Genomic DNA, 17,146 nt, shown 5'->3' on the forward strand with positions numbered 1-17,146 from the left:
GGGTTCCAGTTTAGATGTTTACAATGAGCCTCCTGTTTGCATTTCTTGAGACAAGGGATAGGTGGGCTCCATTTGTTCAGTTCAGTCGCTCAGTCCTGTCTGACTCTTTGCAACCCCATGAACCACAGCTCGCCAGGCCTCCCTGTCCATCACCAACTCCAGGAGTTCACCCAAACCCATGTCCATTGAGTTGATGATGCCATTCAACCATTTCATCCTCTGTTGTCCCCTTCTCCTCCTGCCCTCAATCTTTCCAAGCGTCAGGGTTTTTTCCAATGAGTAAGCTCTTCACATCAGGTGGCCAAAATATTGGAGTTTCAGCTTCAACATAAGTCCTTCCAAAGAACACCCAGGACTGATCTCCTTTAGGATGGACTGGTTGGATCTCCTTGTAGTCCAAGGGACTCTCAAGAGTCTTCTCCAACACCACAGTTCAAAAGCATCAATTCTTCAGCACTCAGCTTTCTTTACAGTCCAACTCTCACATCCATACATGACTACTGGAAAAACCATAGCCTTGACTAGATGGACGTTGGTTGGCAAAGTAATGGTTCTGCTTTTTAATATGTTGTCTACGTTGGTCATAGCTTTCCTTCCAAGGAGTAAGTGTCTTTTAATTACATGGCTGCAATCACTATCTGCAGTGATTTTGGAGCCCAGAAAAATAAAGTCAGCCACTCTTTCCACATCTATTTGCCATGAAGTGATGGGACTGGATGCCATGATCTTCGTTTTCTGAATGTTGAGCTTTAAGCCAATTTTTTCACTCTCCTCTTCACTTTCATCAAGAGGCTCTTTAGTTCTTCTTCACTCTCAGGCTTAAGAGTGGTGTCATCTGCCTATCTGAGGTTATTGATATTTCTCCTGGCAATCTTGATTCCAGCTTGTGCTTCCTCCAGCCCAGCATTTCTCATGATGTACTGTGAATATAAGTTAAATAAGCAGGGTGACAATATACAGCCTTGGTGTACTCCTTTTCCTATTTGGAACCAGACTGTTGTTCCCTGTCCAGTTCTAATTGTTGCTTCCTGACCTGCATACAGATTTCTCAGGAGGCAGGTCAGGAGGTCTGGTATGCCCATCTCTTTAAGAATTTTCCACAGTTTGTGGTGATCCACAGAGCCAAAGGTTTTGGCACAGTCAATAAAGCAGAAACAGATGTTTTTCTAGAACTCTGTTGCTTTTTTGATGATCCAGCTGATGTTGGCAATTTAATCTCTGGTTCCTCTGCCTTTTCTAAAACCAGCTTGAACATATGGAAGTTCACAGTTCACGTATTGCTGAAGACTGGCTTGGAGAATTTTAGGCATTACTTTACTAGCATGTGAGATGAGTGCAATTGTGTGGTAGTTTGAGAGTTCTCTGGTGGCTCAGAAGGTAAAGCGTCAGTCTACAATGCAGGAGAACTGGGTTCGATCCCTGGGTCGGGAAGATCTGCTGGAGAAGGAAATGGCAATCCACTCCAGTACTAGTGCCTGGAAAATCCCATGGACAGAGGAGCCTGGTAAACTACAGTCCATGGGGTCACAAAGAGTCAGACATGACTGAGCGACTTCATTTCATTTGAGCATTCTTTGGTATTGCTTTTCTTTGGGACTGGAATGAAAATTGACCTTTTCCAGTCCTACGGTCACTGCTGAGTTTTCCAAATTTGCTGGCATATTGAGTGCAGCACTTTCACAGCATTATCTTTCAGGATTTGAAGTAGCTCAACTGGAATTCCATCACCTCCACTAGCTTTCTTCTTCCTGTTGCTTCCCAAGGACCACTTGACTTCACATTCCAGGATGTCTAGCTCTAGGTGAGTGATCACACCATCATGATTATCTGGGTCGTGAAGATCTTTTTTTGTACAGTTCTTCTGTGTATTCTTGCCACCTCTTCTTAATATCTTCTGCTTCTGTTGGGTCCATACCATTTCTGTCCTTTATTGAGCCCATCTTTGCCTAAAATGTTCCCTTGGTATCTCTAATTTTCTTGAAGAGATTTCTAGTCTTTCCCCTTCTATTGTTTTCCTCTATTCCTTTGCATTGATCACTGAAGAAGGCTTTCTTATCTCTCCTTGCTGTTCTTTGAAACTCTGCATTCAAATGGGTATATCTTTCCTTTTCCCCTTTGCTTTTCCCTTCCCTTCTTTCCACAGCTCTTTGTAAGGCCTCCTCAGGCAGCCATTTTGCTTTTTTGCATTTCTTTTTTTGGGGGGGGATGGTTTTGATTCCTGTCTCCTGTACAATGTCAGGAACCTCCATCCATAGTTCATCAGGCACTCTGTCTATCAGATCCAGTCCCTTAAATCTATTTCTCCCTTCCACTGTATAGTCATAAGGGATTTGAATTAGGTCATACCTGAATGGTCTAGTGGTTTTCTCCACTTTCTTCAATTTCAGTCTGAATTTGGCAATAAGGAATTCATGATCCAAGCCACAGTCAGCTCCTGGTCTTGTTTTTACTGACTGTATAGAGCGTCTCCATTAGGTGTCGACCCTCTGGTGATTTGAGGCATTTATAATCAGCCTCCTGTTTGCCCTCTGAAATGGAAGTAACAACAGAAACAATAAATAGCCAGTGTTTATCTCTTGTAAACACCTTAAGGGAATAGTCATGGCAAAGGCATAGTGGTAAAACCCTGTCTGAGTAAAGGATTAAGGTATCTCCTTATCTCTTCTTTTGGGACAAGGGAGACACTACACATGTGCAGAAAGATTCCATGAGTCTTGCTCCTCCCAGAAGCCTTCATTTTGAGACCCATCTTGACTGAGAGGTGTATACACACCCAAGGGAGGGTCCCAGGCTAGGTCAGGTGTGGAAAAAGAAATCAGATAATTGGCCTGAAGGAAGACAAAGACCCAGAAGAGCTGATCTTTATAAATGACCTAACGGCTTTTTACTGTGCTCCTCTTCACTAGGAGGTATGCTTACATTCTTTCTCCCTAGGTGTGCATCTCTGCCTTGCTTCTGTCTTAACTAAACAAACTGTTTCTCTAGGTGCTCTCCCACTTGCTGTGCTATGTCTCTAATAATAAACTTGTACCTACATTTACAATTTTTGCCTCCATGATAAATATATTTTTCCCTGGGGACAAAGTTCCATGGAAAAATAACTTCTAACCTCTAACCCTTGCTGGTATGATGACTAGGATTCCTGGTTCTCATCAAGGCTACCCAGGTTCACTTCCTGGTCAGGGAATAAGATCTTGCTGCTGCCTTGCAGAAATCAAGTTGACAGTTTGTTGAAAGAACTGAAATGCAATTGACCCTTGGACAAAATGAGATTGAACTGTGCAAGTTCATTTATATACAGATTTGTTTTTCAATAAATGCTGCAGTACTACACAATCCTTGGTTAGTTGAATCTGCAGGTTGTGGAACCATGCAGAGTGTGGACTGTGAAGTTTTTTCAGTGTAGGATTTTTGACTGCAGAGAATAGGTGACCTAACCTCCACTATATTTGAGTCAACTGTAATTTGAGTCAAGACTAGAAAGTAAGTGAACAAGTGAGAACATAACAAGATATGAGCTTGGGGAAGTATGCAGGAGTCAGATCACGAAAAACTTTGTATAACAGGTAAAAGAATTTGAATTTTGCTATAGCTACAATGAGAAATCTGTAATATTTTAAGCAAGGACAAAATACAGTTTTTTTATTCTAAGAAGATCGCTTGGAATATTGTATAGAATATGGTCTGGAAAAAAGCATACAAGAAAACAGAAGAAGTTAAGAAGCAATGAGGACTGGTGGCACTAAGATGGTGGCAGTAAATATAAAAAAATAATGGACAGATTTGAGGTGTTCTTGTGAAGATGATTGATATGGGGTTGAGGGAAAGAAAAGCAACAATAATAACTTTTAGATTTTGGATTTAGCTTCCTATATGATTGTGGCATTTAAAGAGATGGGAAACAGGGGAGGAGCTAAGATGGCAGAGGAATAGGACGGGGAGAACACTTTCTCCCCCACAAATTCATCAAAAGAACATTTAAACGCCAAGTAAATTCCACAAAACAACTTCTGAATGCTGGCAGAGGACATCAGACACCCAGAAAAGCAACCCATTGTCTTTGAAAGGATGTAGGAAAAAATATAAAAGACAAAAAAAGAGACAAAAGAGGGAGGGACAGAGCTCCGTCCTGGGAAGGGAGTCTTAAAAAGAGAGATGTTTCCAAACACCAGGAAACATTCTCACTGCCGAGTCTGTGCTGAGCCTTGGAAGCACAGAGGGCAACATAACAGGGAGGAAAAATAAATAAACAATTAAAACCCATAGTTACCATAGGGGAGCCCTACGGTAACTCCCCCAGCGGAGTAGCAGCGCAGACGCCTGCATCCGCCATTAGCAAGTGGGGGCTGGGCAGGGAGGCACGGCTTGGACTGCATCACTTAGAGTAAGGATCTGGCCTGAATACCCCGAGTGCTACCTGAGCGAAATAATTTGGTCTAGCAAACCAGACTGTGGGATATCTACCACGCAAAAAGCCAGCCCTAACCTAAGACATGGCCAGGCCTGCGCACGGAACAAAGGACTGTACAGAGATAGCCGGCTGCAGACCGTCCCCACTCTGGTGACAGGCAGCCAGAGCCGGAAGGGGGCAATTGCAGCCCCAGAGAGACATTATCTACAAAACTGTAAGCAGGCTTCTTTGCTAACTAAAACTTCTTGGGGTTCTGGACAGTCAACATCCGCCTGAGAAGGTGTGCCGGTTGTATACCCAGATAACCCAGCGGCGGGGAGGTGATAAGTCACAGCAACCGCGCTAGCCAAACACCTCATCATTGAAAGACAAGTATATGCTTGTCTTTCTTGTCTGAGCTGCTCGGACCTGGGAAGGGCACAAAACACAGGCCCAACCGAGTCTGTGCCTCTGAACACTACCCGGGTGCCTGAACCTGAGCGGCTTAGACCTGGGAGGTGCAAGCAGCCCAGGGCCGGCCACAGATGGTTCCCGGCGGAGCAATCTAGAGCCTGAGCAGTGTGGGCAGGGAGGCTACACGCGCTGTGAGTGGAGGCAGGCCCAGTGTGGCTGAGGCACTGCGAGCACATGCCAGTCTTATTTATTTGCAGTGTTCCTCCCTCCCCACAGCACGACTGAAAAAGTGAGCCTTAAAAACAAAACAAAACAAAACAAAAGGTGTCCACCACCGCCCCCTTTGTATCAGGGCGGAAATCAGACACTGAAGAGACCAGCAAACAGAAGAAGCTATAACAGAGGGAACCGCCTTGGAAGCGACAGGCAATAGATTAAAACCCTGTGGTTAGTACCGACTACATAGGAAGGGGCCTATAGATCTTGAGGACTATAAGCCGGAACAAGAACCTAGCCGAAAATGAACTGAACCCACAACACCCACAACAACATCAGAGAAAGTCCTATATATTTTTTTACTATTTTAATGATCATTCTTTCTTTTTTTTTTTTTTAATTTTTTTAAAAAAATTTAAGTCCTCTATTACTCCTTTAATTTTCACTTTTATAACCTACTATTACTTTGCAAAAAAAAAAAAAAATAAAGACCCTTTTTTTTTAAAAAGCAAACTTCATATATATATTTTTTATAACTTTTGTGACCTTGTTTTTCTTCTTCTTTTTCTTTTCTTTAACATTGTATTTTTGAAATTCCAAACTCTGCTCTAGATTTTTAATTTTAGCTTTTTGATATTTGTTATCAATTTTGTACCTATTTTTTTTTACAACTTTTGAGACTTTTTTTTTCTCTCTTTCTTTCTCTTCATCTTTTCTTTAACATTGTATTCCTGAAATTCCAAACTCTACTCTAGATTTTTAATTTGTGCTTTTTGGTATTTGTTATCAATTTTGTACCTACATCTTCTTTATAATTTTTGTGACTTTGTTTTTTTTTTTTTTTACCTCTTTCTTTTTCTTCTTCTTTTCTTTAACATTGTATTTTTGAAATTCCAAACTCTACTCTAGATTTTTTAACTTTTGCTTTTTGGTATTTGTTATCAAATTTGTACTTACATTTTCTTCATAATTTTTGTGACTTTTTTTTTCTTTTTCTTTTTCTCTCTTTCTTTTCCTTCTTCTTTTCTTTAACATTGTATTTTTGAAATTCCAAACTTTACTCTAGATTTTTAATTTTTGCTTTTAGGTATTTGTTACCAATTTTGTACCTTTAAGAACCCAATCTTCAGAACCCGTTTTTTTACTAGGGAGTGAGATTACTGGCCTGACTGCTCTCTCCCCCTTCAGATTCTCCTTTTTTTCCACCACATCGCCTGTGTCTCCTCCCTAATCCTTCTCTACTCCACCCAACTCTGTGAATTTCTGTGTGTTCCAGACGTGGAGAACACTTAGGGAACTGATTACTGGCTGGATCTGTCTCTCTCCTTTTCATTCCCTCCTTTTATCCTCCTGGCCACCTCTGTCTCCTTCCTCCCTCTTCTCTTCTCTGTATAACTTAGTGAACATCTCTGAGCAGTCCAGTTGTGGAGTGCACATAAGGAAGTGATTACTGGTTAGCCTGCTCTCTCCTCTATTGATTCCACCTCATCTCATTTGGGTCACCTCTAACTCCCTCCTCCCTCTTCTCTTCTCCATGTAATGCTGTGAACCTCCCTGGGTGACCCTCACGGTGGAGAAACTTTTCATCTTTAACCTAGATGTTTTATCAATGGCTGCAGAGAAGAAGTTTTGAGACTACTGTAAAAATAAGACTGATAACTGGAAGCAGGAGGCTTAAGTCCAAACCCTGACTCCAGGGAACATTAATTGACAGGAGCTCATCAAATGCCTCCATACCTACACTGAAACCAAGCACCACACAAGGGCCAAAAAGTTCCAGGGCAAGACATACCAAGCAAATTCTCCAGCAACACAGGAACACAGCCCTGAGCTCCAATATACAGACTGCCCAAAGTCACCCCAAAACCATAGACATCCCATAACTCATTACTGGACACTTCATTGCACTCCAGAGAGAAGAAATCCAGCTCAACCCACCAGAACACCGACACAAGCTTCCCTAACCAAGAAACCTTGACAAGCCACCTGTACAAACCCACACACAGTGAGGAAACGTCACAGTAAAGAGAACTCCACAAACTGCCAGAATACAGAAAGGACACCCTAAACTCAGCAATTTAAATAAGATGAAGAGACAGAGGAATTCCCAGCAGGTAAAGGAACAGGATAAATGCCCACCGAACCAAACAAAAAAGGAAGAGATAGGGAATCTACCTGACAAAGAATTCCGAATAATGATAGTGAAATTGATCCAAAATCTTGAAATCAAAATGGAATCACACAGATAAATAGCCTGGAGACAAGGATTGAGAAGATGCAAGAAAGGTTTAACAAGGACCTAGAAGAAATAAAAAAGAGCCAATATATAATTAATAATGCAATAAATGAGATAAAAAACACTCTGGAGGAAACAAATAGTAGAATAACAGAGGCAGAAGATAGGATTAGTGAATTAGAAGATAGAATGGTAGAAATAAATGAATCAGAGAGGAAAAAAGAAAACCGAATTAAAAGAAATGAGCACAATCTCAGAGACCTCCAGGACAATATTAAATGCTACAACATTCGAATCATAGGGGTCCCAGAAGAAGAAGACAAAAAGAAAGACCATGAGAAAATACTTGAAGAGATAATAGTTGAAAACTTCCCTAAAATGGGGAAGGAAATAATCACTCAAGTCCAAGAAACCCAGAGAGTCCCAAACAGGATAAACCCAAGGCAAAACACCCCAAGACATATATTAATCAAATTAACAAAGATCAAACACAAAGAACAAATATTAAAAGCAGCATGGGAAAAACACCAAATAACACACAAGGGAATTCCCATAAGGATAACAGCTGATCTTTCAATAGAAACTCTTCAAGCCAGGAGGGAATGGCAAGACATACTTAAAATGATGAAAGAAAATAACCTACAGCCCAGATTATTGTACCCAGCAAGGATCTCATTCAAATATGAAGGAGAAATCAAAAGCTTTACAGACAAGCAAAAGCTGAGAGAATTCAGCACCACCAAACCAGCTCTCCAACAAATACTAAAGGATATTCTCTAGACAGGAAACACAAAAACGGTGTATAAATTCAAACCCAAAACAATAAAGTAAATGGCAACAGGATCATACTTATCAATAATTACCTTAAACGTAAATGGGTTGAATGCCCCAACCAAAAGACAAAGACTGGCTGAATGGATACAAAAATAAGACCCCTACATATGCTGTCTACAAGAGACCCACCTCAAAACAGGGGACACATACAGACTGAAAGTGAAAGGCTGGAAAAAGATTTTCCATGCAAATAGGGACCAAAAGAAAGCAGGAGTAGCAATACTCATATCAGATAAAATAGACTTTAAAACAAAGGCTGTGAAAAGAGACAAAGAAGGTCACTACATAATGATCAAAAGATCAATCCAAGAAGAAGATATAACAATTATAAATATATATGCACCCAACATAGGAGCACCGCAATATGTAAGACAAATACTAGCAAGTGTGAAAGGAGAAGTTAACAATAACACAATAATAGTGGGAGACTTTAATACCCCACTCACACCTATGGATAGATCAACTAAACAGAAAACTAACAAGGAAACACCAATTTTAAACAATACAATAGACCAGTTAGACCTAATTGATATCTATAGGACATTTCATCCCAAAACAGTGAATTTCACCTTTTTCTCAAGCGCACAGGGAACCTTCTCCAGGATAGATCACATCCTGGGCCATAAATCTAGCCTTGGTAAATTCTGAAAAATTGAAATCATTCCAAGCATCTTTCCTGACCACAATGCAGTAAGATTAGATCTCAATTACAGGAGAAAAACAATTAAAAATTCCAAGATATGGAGGCTGAACAACACGCTGCTGAATAACCAACAAATCACAGAAGACATCAAAAAAGAAATCAAAATTTGCATAGAAACGAATGAAAATGAAAACACAACAACCCAAAACCTGTGGGACACTGTAAAAGCAGTCCTAAGGGGAAAGTTCATAGCAATACAGGCATATCTCAAGAAACAAGAAAAAAGTCAAATAATCTAACTCTACACCCAAAGCAACTAGAAAAGGAAGAAATGAAGAACCCCAAGGTTAGTAGAAGGAAAGAAATCTTAAAAATTAGGGCAGAAATAAATGCAAAAGAAAAAAAAGAGACCATAGCAAAAATCAACAAAGGCAAAAGCTGGTTCTTTGAAAGGATAAATAAAATTGACAAACCATTAGCCAGACTCATCAAGAAACAAAGGGAGAAAAATCAAATCAATAAAATTAGAAATGAAAATGGAGAGATCACAAAAGACAACACAGAAATACAAAGGATCATAAGAGACTACTATCAGCAATTATATGGCAATAAAATGGACAACATGGAAGAAATAGACAAATTCTTACAAAAGTACAACTTTCCAAAACTGAATCTGGAAGAAATAGAAAATCTTAACAGACCCATCACAAGCATAGAAATTGAAACTGTAATCAGAAATCTTCCAGCAAACAAAAGCACAGGTCCAGACAGCTTCACAGCTAAATTCTACCAAAAATTTAGAGAAGAGCTAACACCTATCCTACTCAAACTCTTCCAGAAAATTGCAGAGGAAGGTAAACTTCCAAACTCATTCTATGAGGCCACCATCACCCTAATACCAAAACCTGACAAAGATCCCACAAAAAAAGAAAACTACAGGCCAATATCACTGATGAACATAGATGCAGACATCCTTAACAAAATTCTAGCAATCAGAATCCAACAACACATTAAAAAGATCATACACCATGACCAAGTGGGCTTTATCCCAGGGATGCAAGGATTCTTCAATATCCGCAAATCAGTCAATGTAATACACCACATTAACAAATTGAAAAATAAAAACCATATGATTATCTCAATAGATGCAGAGAAAGCATTTGACAAAATCAAATCCATTTATGATAAAAATTCTCCAGAAAGCAGGAATAGAAGGAACATACCTCAACATAATAAAAGCTATATATGACAAACCCACATCAAACATTATCCTCAATGGTGAAAAATTGAAAGCATTTCCTCTAAAGTCAGGAACAAGACAAGGGTGCCCACTTTCACCATTACTATTCAACATAGTTTTGGAAGTTTTAGCCACAGCAATCAGAGCAGAAAAAGAAATAAAAGGAATCCAAATTGGAAAAGAAGAATAAAACTCTCACTGTTTGCAGATGACATGATCCTCTACATAGAAAATCCTAAAGATTCCACCAGAAAGTTACTAGAACTAATCAATGAATATAGTAAAGTTGCGGGATATAAAATCAACACACAGAAATCCCTTGCATTCCTATACACTAATAATGAGAAAATAGAAAGAGAAATTAAGGAAACAATTCCATTCACCATTGCAACGAAGAGAATAAAATACTTAGGAATATATCTACCTAAAGAAACTAAAGACCTATATATAGAAAACTATAAAACACTGGTGAAAGAAATCAAAGAGGACACTAATAGATGGAGAAATATACCATGTTCATGGATTGGAAGAATCAATATAGTGAAAATGAGTATACTACCCAAAGCAATTTATAGATTCAATGCAATCCCTATCAAGCTACCAACGGTATTCTTCACAGAGCTAGAACAAATAATTTCACAATTTGTATGGAAATACAAAAAACCTCGAATTGTCAAAGCTATCTTGAGAAAGAAGAATGGAACTAGAAGAATCAATCTGCCTGACTTCAGGCTCTACTACAAAGCCACAGTCATCAAGACAGTATGGTACTGGCACAAAGACAGAAAAATAGAAAGCCCAGAGATAAATCCACACACATATGGACACCTTATCTTTGACAAAGGAGGCAAGAATATACAATGGATTAAGACAATCTCTTTAACAAGTGGTGCTGGGAAAACTGGTCAACCACTTGTAAAAGAATGAAACTAGAACACTTTCTAACACCATACACAAAAATAAACTCAAAATGGATTAAATATCTAAACGTAAGACCAGATACTATAAAATTCCTAGAGGAGAACATAAGCAAAACACTCTCCGACATACATCACAGCAGGATCCTCTATGACCCACCTCCCAGAATATTGGAAATAAAAGCAAAAATAAACAAATGGGACCTAATTAAACTTAAAAGCTTCTGCCCAACATAGGATACTATAAGCAAGGTGAAAAAACAGCCTTCAGAATGGGAGAAAATAATAGCAAATGAAGCAACTGACAAACAACTAATCTCAAAAATATACAAGCATCTCCTACAGCTCAACTCCAGAAAAATAAATGACCCAATCAAAAAATGGGCCAAAGAACTAAATAGACATTTCTCCAAAGAAGACATACAGATGGCTAACAAACACATGAAAAGATGCTCAACATCACTCATTATCAGAGAAATGCAAATCAAAACCACTATGAGGTATCATTTCATGCCATTCAGAATGGCTGCGATCCAAAAGTCTACAAGCAATAAATGCTGGAGAGGGTGTGGAGAAAAGGGAACCCTCTTACACTGTTGGTGGGAATGCAAACTAGTACAGCCACTATGGAGAAGAGTGTGGAGATTCCTTTAAAAACTGGGAATAGAACTGCCTTATGATCCAGCAATCCCACTGCTGGGCATCAACACCAAGGTAACCAGAATTGAAAGAGACACGTGTACCCCAATGTTCATCGCAGCACTGTTTATAATAGCCAGGACATGGAAGCAACCTAGATGTCCATCAGCAGATGAATGGATAAGAAAGCTGTGGTACATATAAACAATGGAGTATTACTCAGCTATTAAAAAGAATACATTTGAATCAGTTCTAATGAGGTGGATGAAACTGGAGCCTATTATACAGAGTGAAGTAAGCCAGAAAGAAAAACACCAATACAGTATACTAACACATCAGATTAGATCAGATCAGATCAGTCGCTCAGTCATGTCTGACTCCTTGCGACCTCATGAATTGCAGCACGCCAGGCCTCCCTGTCTATCACCAACTCCCGGAGTTCAGTCAGATTCACGTCCATCAAGTCAGTGATGCCATCCAGCCATCTCATCCTCTGTCGTCCCCTTCTCCTCCTGCCCCCAATCCCTCCCAGCATCAGAGTCTTTTCCAATGAGTCAACTCTTTGCATGAGGTGGCCAAAGTACTGGAGTTTCAGCTTTAGCATCCTTCCTTCCAAAGAAATCCCAGGGCTGATCTCCTTCAGAATGGACTGCTTGGATCTCCTTGCAGTCTAAGGGACTCTCAAGAGTCTTCTCCAGCACCACAGTTCAAAAGTATGAATTCTTCGGCGCTCAGCCTTCTTCACAGTCCAACTCTCACATCCATACATGACCACAGGAAAAATCATAGCCTTGACTAGACGAACCTTTGTTGGCAAAGTAATGTCTCTGCTTTTGAATATGCTATCTATGTTGGTCAAAACTTTCCTTCCAAGGAATAAGCGTCTTTTAATTTCATGGCTGCAGTCACCATCTGTAGTGATTTTGGAGCCCAGAAAAATAAAGTCTGACACTATTTCCACTGTTTTCCCATCTATTTCCCATGAAGTGGTCTCCCGGAAATCTTGATTCCAGTTTGTGTTTCTTCCAGTCCTGGAATTCAGAAAGATGGTAACTATAACCCTGTATACGAGACAGCAAAAGAGACACGGATGTATAGAACAGTCTTTTGGATTCTGTGGGAGAGGGAGAGGGTGGGATGATTTGGGAGAATGGCATTGAAATATGTATAATATCATATATGAAAAGTCGCCAGTCCAGGTTCGATGCACAGTACTGGATGCTTGGGGCTGGTGCACTGGGACGACCCAGAGGGATGGTATGGGGAGGGAGGAGGAAGGAGGGTTCAGGATGGGGAACACATGTATACCTGTGGCAGATTCATTTTGATATATGGCAAAACCAATATAATATTATAAAGTTAAATAAAATAAAATTTAAAAAAATATATATAAAAAATAAATAAATAAATAAAAAATAAAATAAAGAGATGGGAAAGATTATAGGTTAGGGAATATGCTTGCTGGGGATAGATATTTTTGGAGTAAAATAAAACTAATAAAGGAAAATATAATTTTGAAATTGAGTAGAGAAGAAAAGGATAATAATATTGGGCATCCAGAATGCCAAGCAATGTTTGAGTAAAAAAATGAAAGAAGAAATTGACTTCTCTAGAATATACAATGAATGACAAGGAGGGGCAGAGACAAAACTTCAAGAATTGCCTGATTGACAACGAGTGAAATGTCAGAAACAAGGGGGCAGCTATACTGGTTCAGAAGGTTGATTATTATGGAAAAGCACAAAAAGAGGGCAAAATGAATGCACAAGTAAAAAAGGTGAACAGAAGATAAGGTGTTGCTTCAAAGAAGATGATTTCAGATGTTCTTTGTGGGAGATAGAACAATTACAATTTTATGGCAAAGCTCAAATTTAGATGAAAGGGAAATTTAGATACACAAATAGTTTGTATTTCTAAGTAATTGCTTTCCAAATAATTATCTTCAAATGGTCAGAGTTTTGCATGAACTTACATTAAAATTTTATCAGCATGACTTTAGGGATTTGTGTCATTAAAATAAAAAACATTCCAGCCAATAAAACTTTGAACTGCTATCTGTTTATATTTTAATGTGAGCCTGTAACTGAGCTTTGGAGAAGGTGGCTGCCCTTGAAACATTGGGCTTGATTACCTCCTCTCTGCAAACTCAAAAGTACTACACTGAAAAAACTTTATAGTGTGCCTTCCATATGTGCAAATCTCAAGGTACAAATAAACTGCAGAAGAATAAATGTTGGCAAATAGTCTATTAATATTTATTAAATACCAAATATTGATTCAGTATCTGTAATTATTCCTAAAGGTATACTGTATATTCTGATTATGATAATAACAATAACAGAAATAATAATTCCATTTGTTGAATACTCATTAGGCCCAATTCTCTTGTTTAATCCTTTTATAAATAAAATCAAACTTAATTTTCATAGCCCTGTCTGGTAGGCATTATTATTATATATATTTACAGATTAATTGAGAATTAGAAAGACTAATTTGAAGATTAATTGACAATCATAGTACTTACAAAAGATAATGTTGGGACTATTTGATTCAACCTCTTCATCTGGTAGAAGAGTAAAGCAAGACTCAGAATAAAGAAATAATTTGCTAATAGTCACATGGCTACTGAGCTATTTCCTAGGATCATTTAAGTAATTTTTATGTCAGGATAGAAGTTCCTTAGAAGAATTATATTTGAAACATCCTTGAATTGCAAATAATAATTCAATAGCTAGAAACTCCAGAAGATAGAATATGGTAACTAAAGATATTTCAACCGTTTAAAAAGTGTTCTAGAAACAAATTTGACTTTGACTTAAGCTAATGGTTTATATAATAAAATAAGTAGTAGAAAACAAGGTGAAAGAAAGTGAAAGTCAAAGTTAAAGTGAAGTCCCTCAGTCATGTCCGACTCTTTGCAACCCCATGGACTGTAGCCTACCAGGCTTCTCAGTTCATGGGATTTTCCAGGCAAAAGTACTGGAGCGGGTTGCCATTCCCTTCTCCAGGGGATCTTCCCTACTCAGGGATTGAGCCCGAAAACAAGGTAAACATTATTAAATGAGCACAGACTAAATTAGGCTTGAAAAACTGCTTCTTACTGAGCCACAGTTTACTGATTTATCCCTTTAAAAAGAACATAGTTCAGCTTTTCAAAGGCCGATATGCAATCTCTGTCTCTACCATCTGTCTCTATCTGAGTTGAGGCTAGTTATCAGTAGGTTTCCTCAGTCTTAGATTTCCCATCTATAACATGATTTTAACAATGCCTCTTTTATATTTTCAAAACTTCATTAACAAAGTATTTTATCTTTTACTTTTTGCAAGTAAAGAGATGTTAATTTTCAGTAATTCAAATTTATGGATATTACAAAAGCTGAATATTCAGTTTCTCAATATTGAGCCTTCTTGTTTTGGTCTTCATTAGCTATAACTGGGAGAAGGCAATGGCACCCCACTCCAGTACTCTTGCTTGGCAAATCGCATGGACGGAGGAGCCTGGTGGGCTGTAGTCCATGGGATCGCTAAGAGTCGAACATGACTGAGCAACTTCACGTTCACTTTTCACTTTCATCCACTGGAGAAGGAAATGGAAACCCACTCCAGTGTTCTTGCCTGGAGAATCCCAGGGACAAGGGAGCCTCTAGGCTGCCGTCTCTGGGGTCGCACAGAGTCGGACACGACTGACGCAACTTAGCAGCAGCAGCAGCAGCTATAACTATTACTTTCCAAATTTTACAAAGATAAATAATATCTGTTGGATTTCTCTTGAAATTCAAATAACGTCAAGGTTTGATAACAAAAATTAAATTGTGTGGTCGGTGAAACAGTCACTTTTTGGTTTATCTTTGGGCGAGTTCTAAAAGTCTAATTTCATCCTAGATTTCTTCCAACTTCTCAAGCCAGATCTGTCTATAAGAACATGTGAAGTTATTTCGGTCAGTTTTTTTTTGTTTTGTTTTGTTTTTTCAGTTGAATCATTTGAATTTTTTAAAAAAAATTTAATTGAAGCATAATTGCTTTACAATGTTGTAGTGATTTCTGCCATACAACAAAAAGTATTCAAAAAGTATAGGTCATCAGTTCAGTTCAGGTGCTCAGTCATGTCCTACTATTTGCAACCGTATGGACTGCAGCATGCCATGCTTCCCTGTCTATTAACATCTCCCAGAGCTTGTTCAAACTCATGTCTATCAAGTAGGTGATGCTATCCAACCATCTTATGCTCTGTCGTTCCCTTCTCCTCCTGCCTTCAATCTTTCCAAGCATCAGGTCTTTTCCAATGTGTCAGTTATTCACATCAGGTGGCCAAAGTATTGGAGCTTCAGCACAGCATCTATCCTTACATGAACATTCAGGACTGATTTCCCTTAGGATTAACTAACATGATCTCCTTGCAATCCAAGAGACCCTCAGGAGAGAGTACAAACTGAATGAATATATTATCCTACAATCTATTTCATTCAATTTTCATTATAGGGGACTGGAATGCAAAAGTGCAAAGTCAAGAAATACATGGAGTCACAGGCAAATTTAGCCTTGGAGTACAGAATAAAGCAGGGCAAAGGCTAATAGAGTTTTGCCAAGAGAACGCACTGGTCATGGCAACACAGGGAAGAATCTACACATGGGCATCACCAGATGGTCAATACCAAAATCAGATTGATTATGTTCTTTGCAGCCAAAGATGGAGAAGCTCTATACAGTCAGCAAAAACAAGACAGGAATCTGACTGTAGCTCAGATCATGAACTCCTTATTGCCAAATTAAGACTTAAATTGAAGAAAGTGGGGGAAACCACTAGACCATTCAGGTAAGACCTAAATCAAATCCTTATTATTATACAGTGGAAGTGAGAAATAGATTTAAGGGACTAGATCAGACAGAGTACCTGATGAACTATGAACAGAGGTTCATGACATCGTAGAAGAGACAGGGATCAAGACCATCCCCAAGAAAAAGAAATGCAAAAAAGCAAAATGGCTGTCTGGGGAGGCCTTACAAATAGCTGTGGAAAGAAGGGAAGTGAAAAGCAAAGGGAAAAAAGAAAGATATACCCATTTGAATGTAGAGTTTCCAAAGAATAGCAAGGAGAGAAAAGAAAGCCTCCCTCAACGATCAATGCAAAGAAATAGAGGAAAACAATAGAATAGGAACAATTAGAGTTCTCTTCAAGAAAATTAGAGATACCAAGGGATTTTTTCATGCAAAGATGGGCTTGATAAAGGACAGAAATGGTATGGACCTAACAGATGCAGAAGATATTAAGAAGAGGTGGTAAGAATAAAAAGAAGAACTATACAAAAAAGATCTTCATGACCCAGATAATCACGATGGTGTAATCACTCACCTAGAGTCAGACATCCTGGAATGTGAAGTCAAGTGGGGCTTAGGAAGCAACAGGAAGAACAAAGCTAGTGAAGGTGATGGAATTACATTTGAGAAGTTTCAAATCCTGAAAGATGATGCTATGAAAGTGCTCCACTCAATATGCCAGCAAATTTGGAAAACTCAGCAGTGGCCACAGGACTGGAAAAGGTCAGTTTCATTCCAATCCCAAAGAAAGGCAATGCCAAAGAATGCTCAGACTACTTCACAATTGCACTCATCTCACACG

The sequence above is a fragment of the Bos grunniens genome, chromosome 1 (genome assembly GCF_055505025.1).
Source record: "Bos grunniens cultivar Pamir isolate PY7600 chromosome 1, Bosgru_T2T1.0, whole genome shotgun sequence".
NCBI classification, from domain to species: Eukaryota; Metazoa; Chordata; class Mammalia; order Artiodactyla; family Bovidae; genus Bos; species Bos grunniens.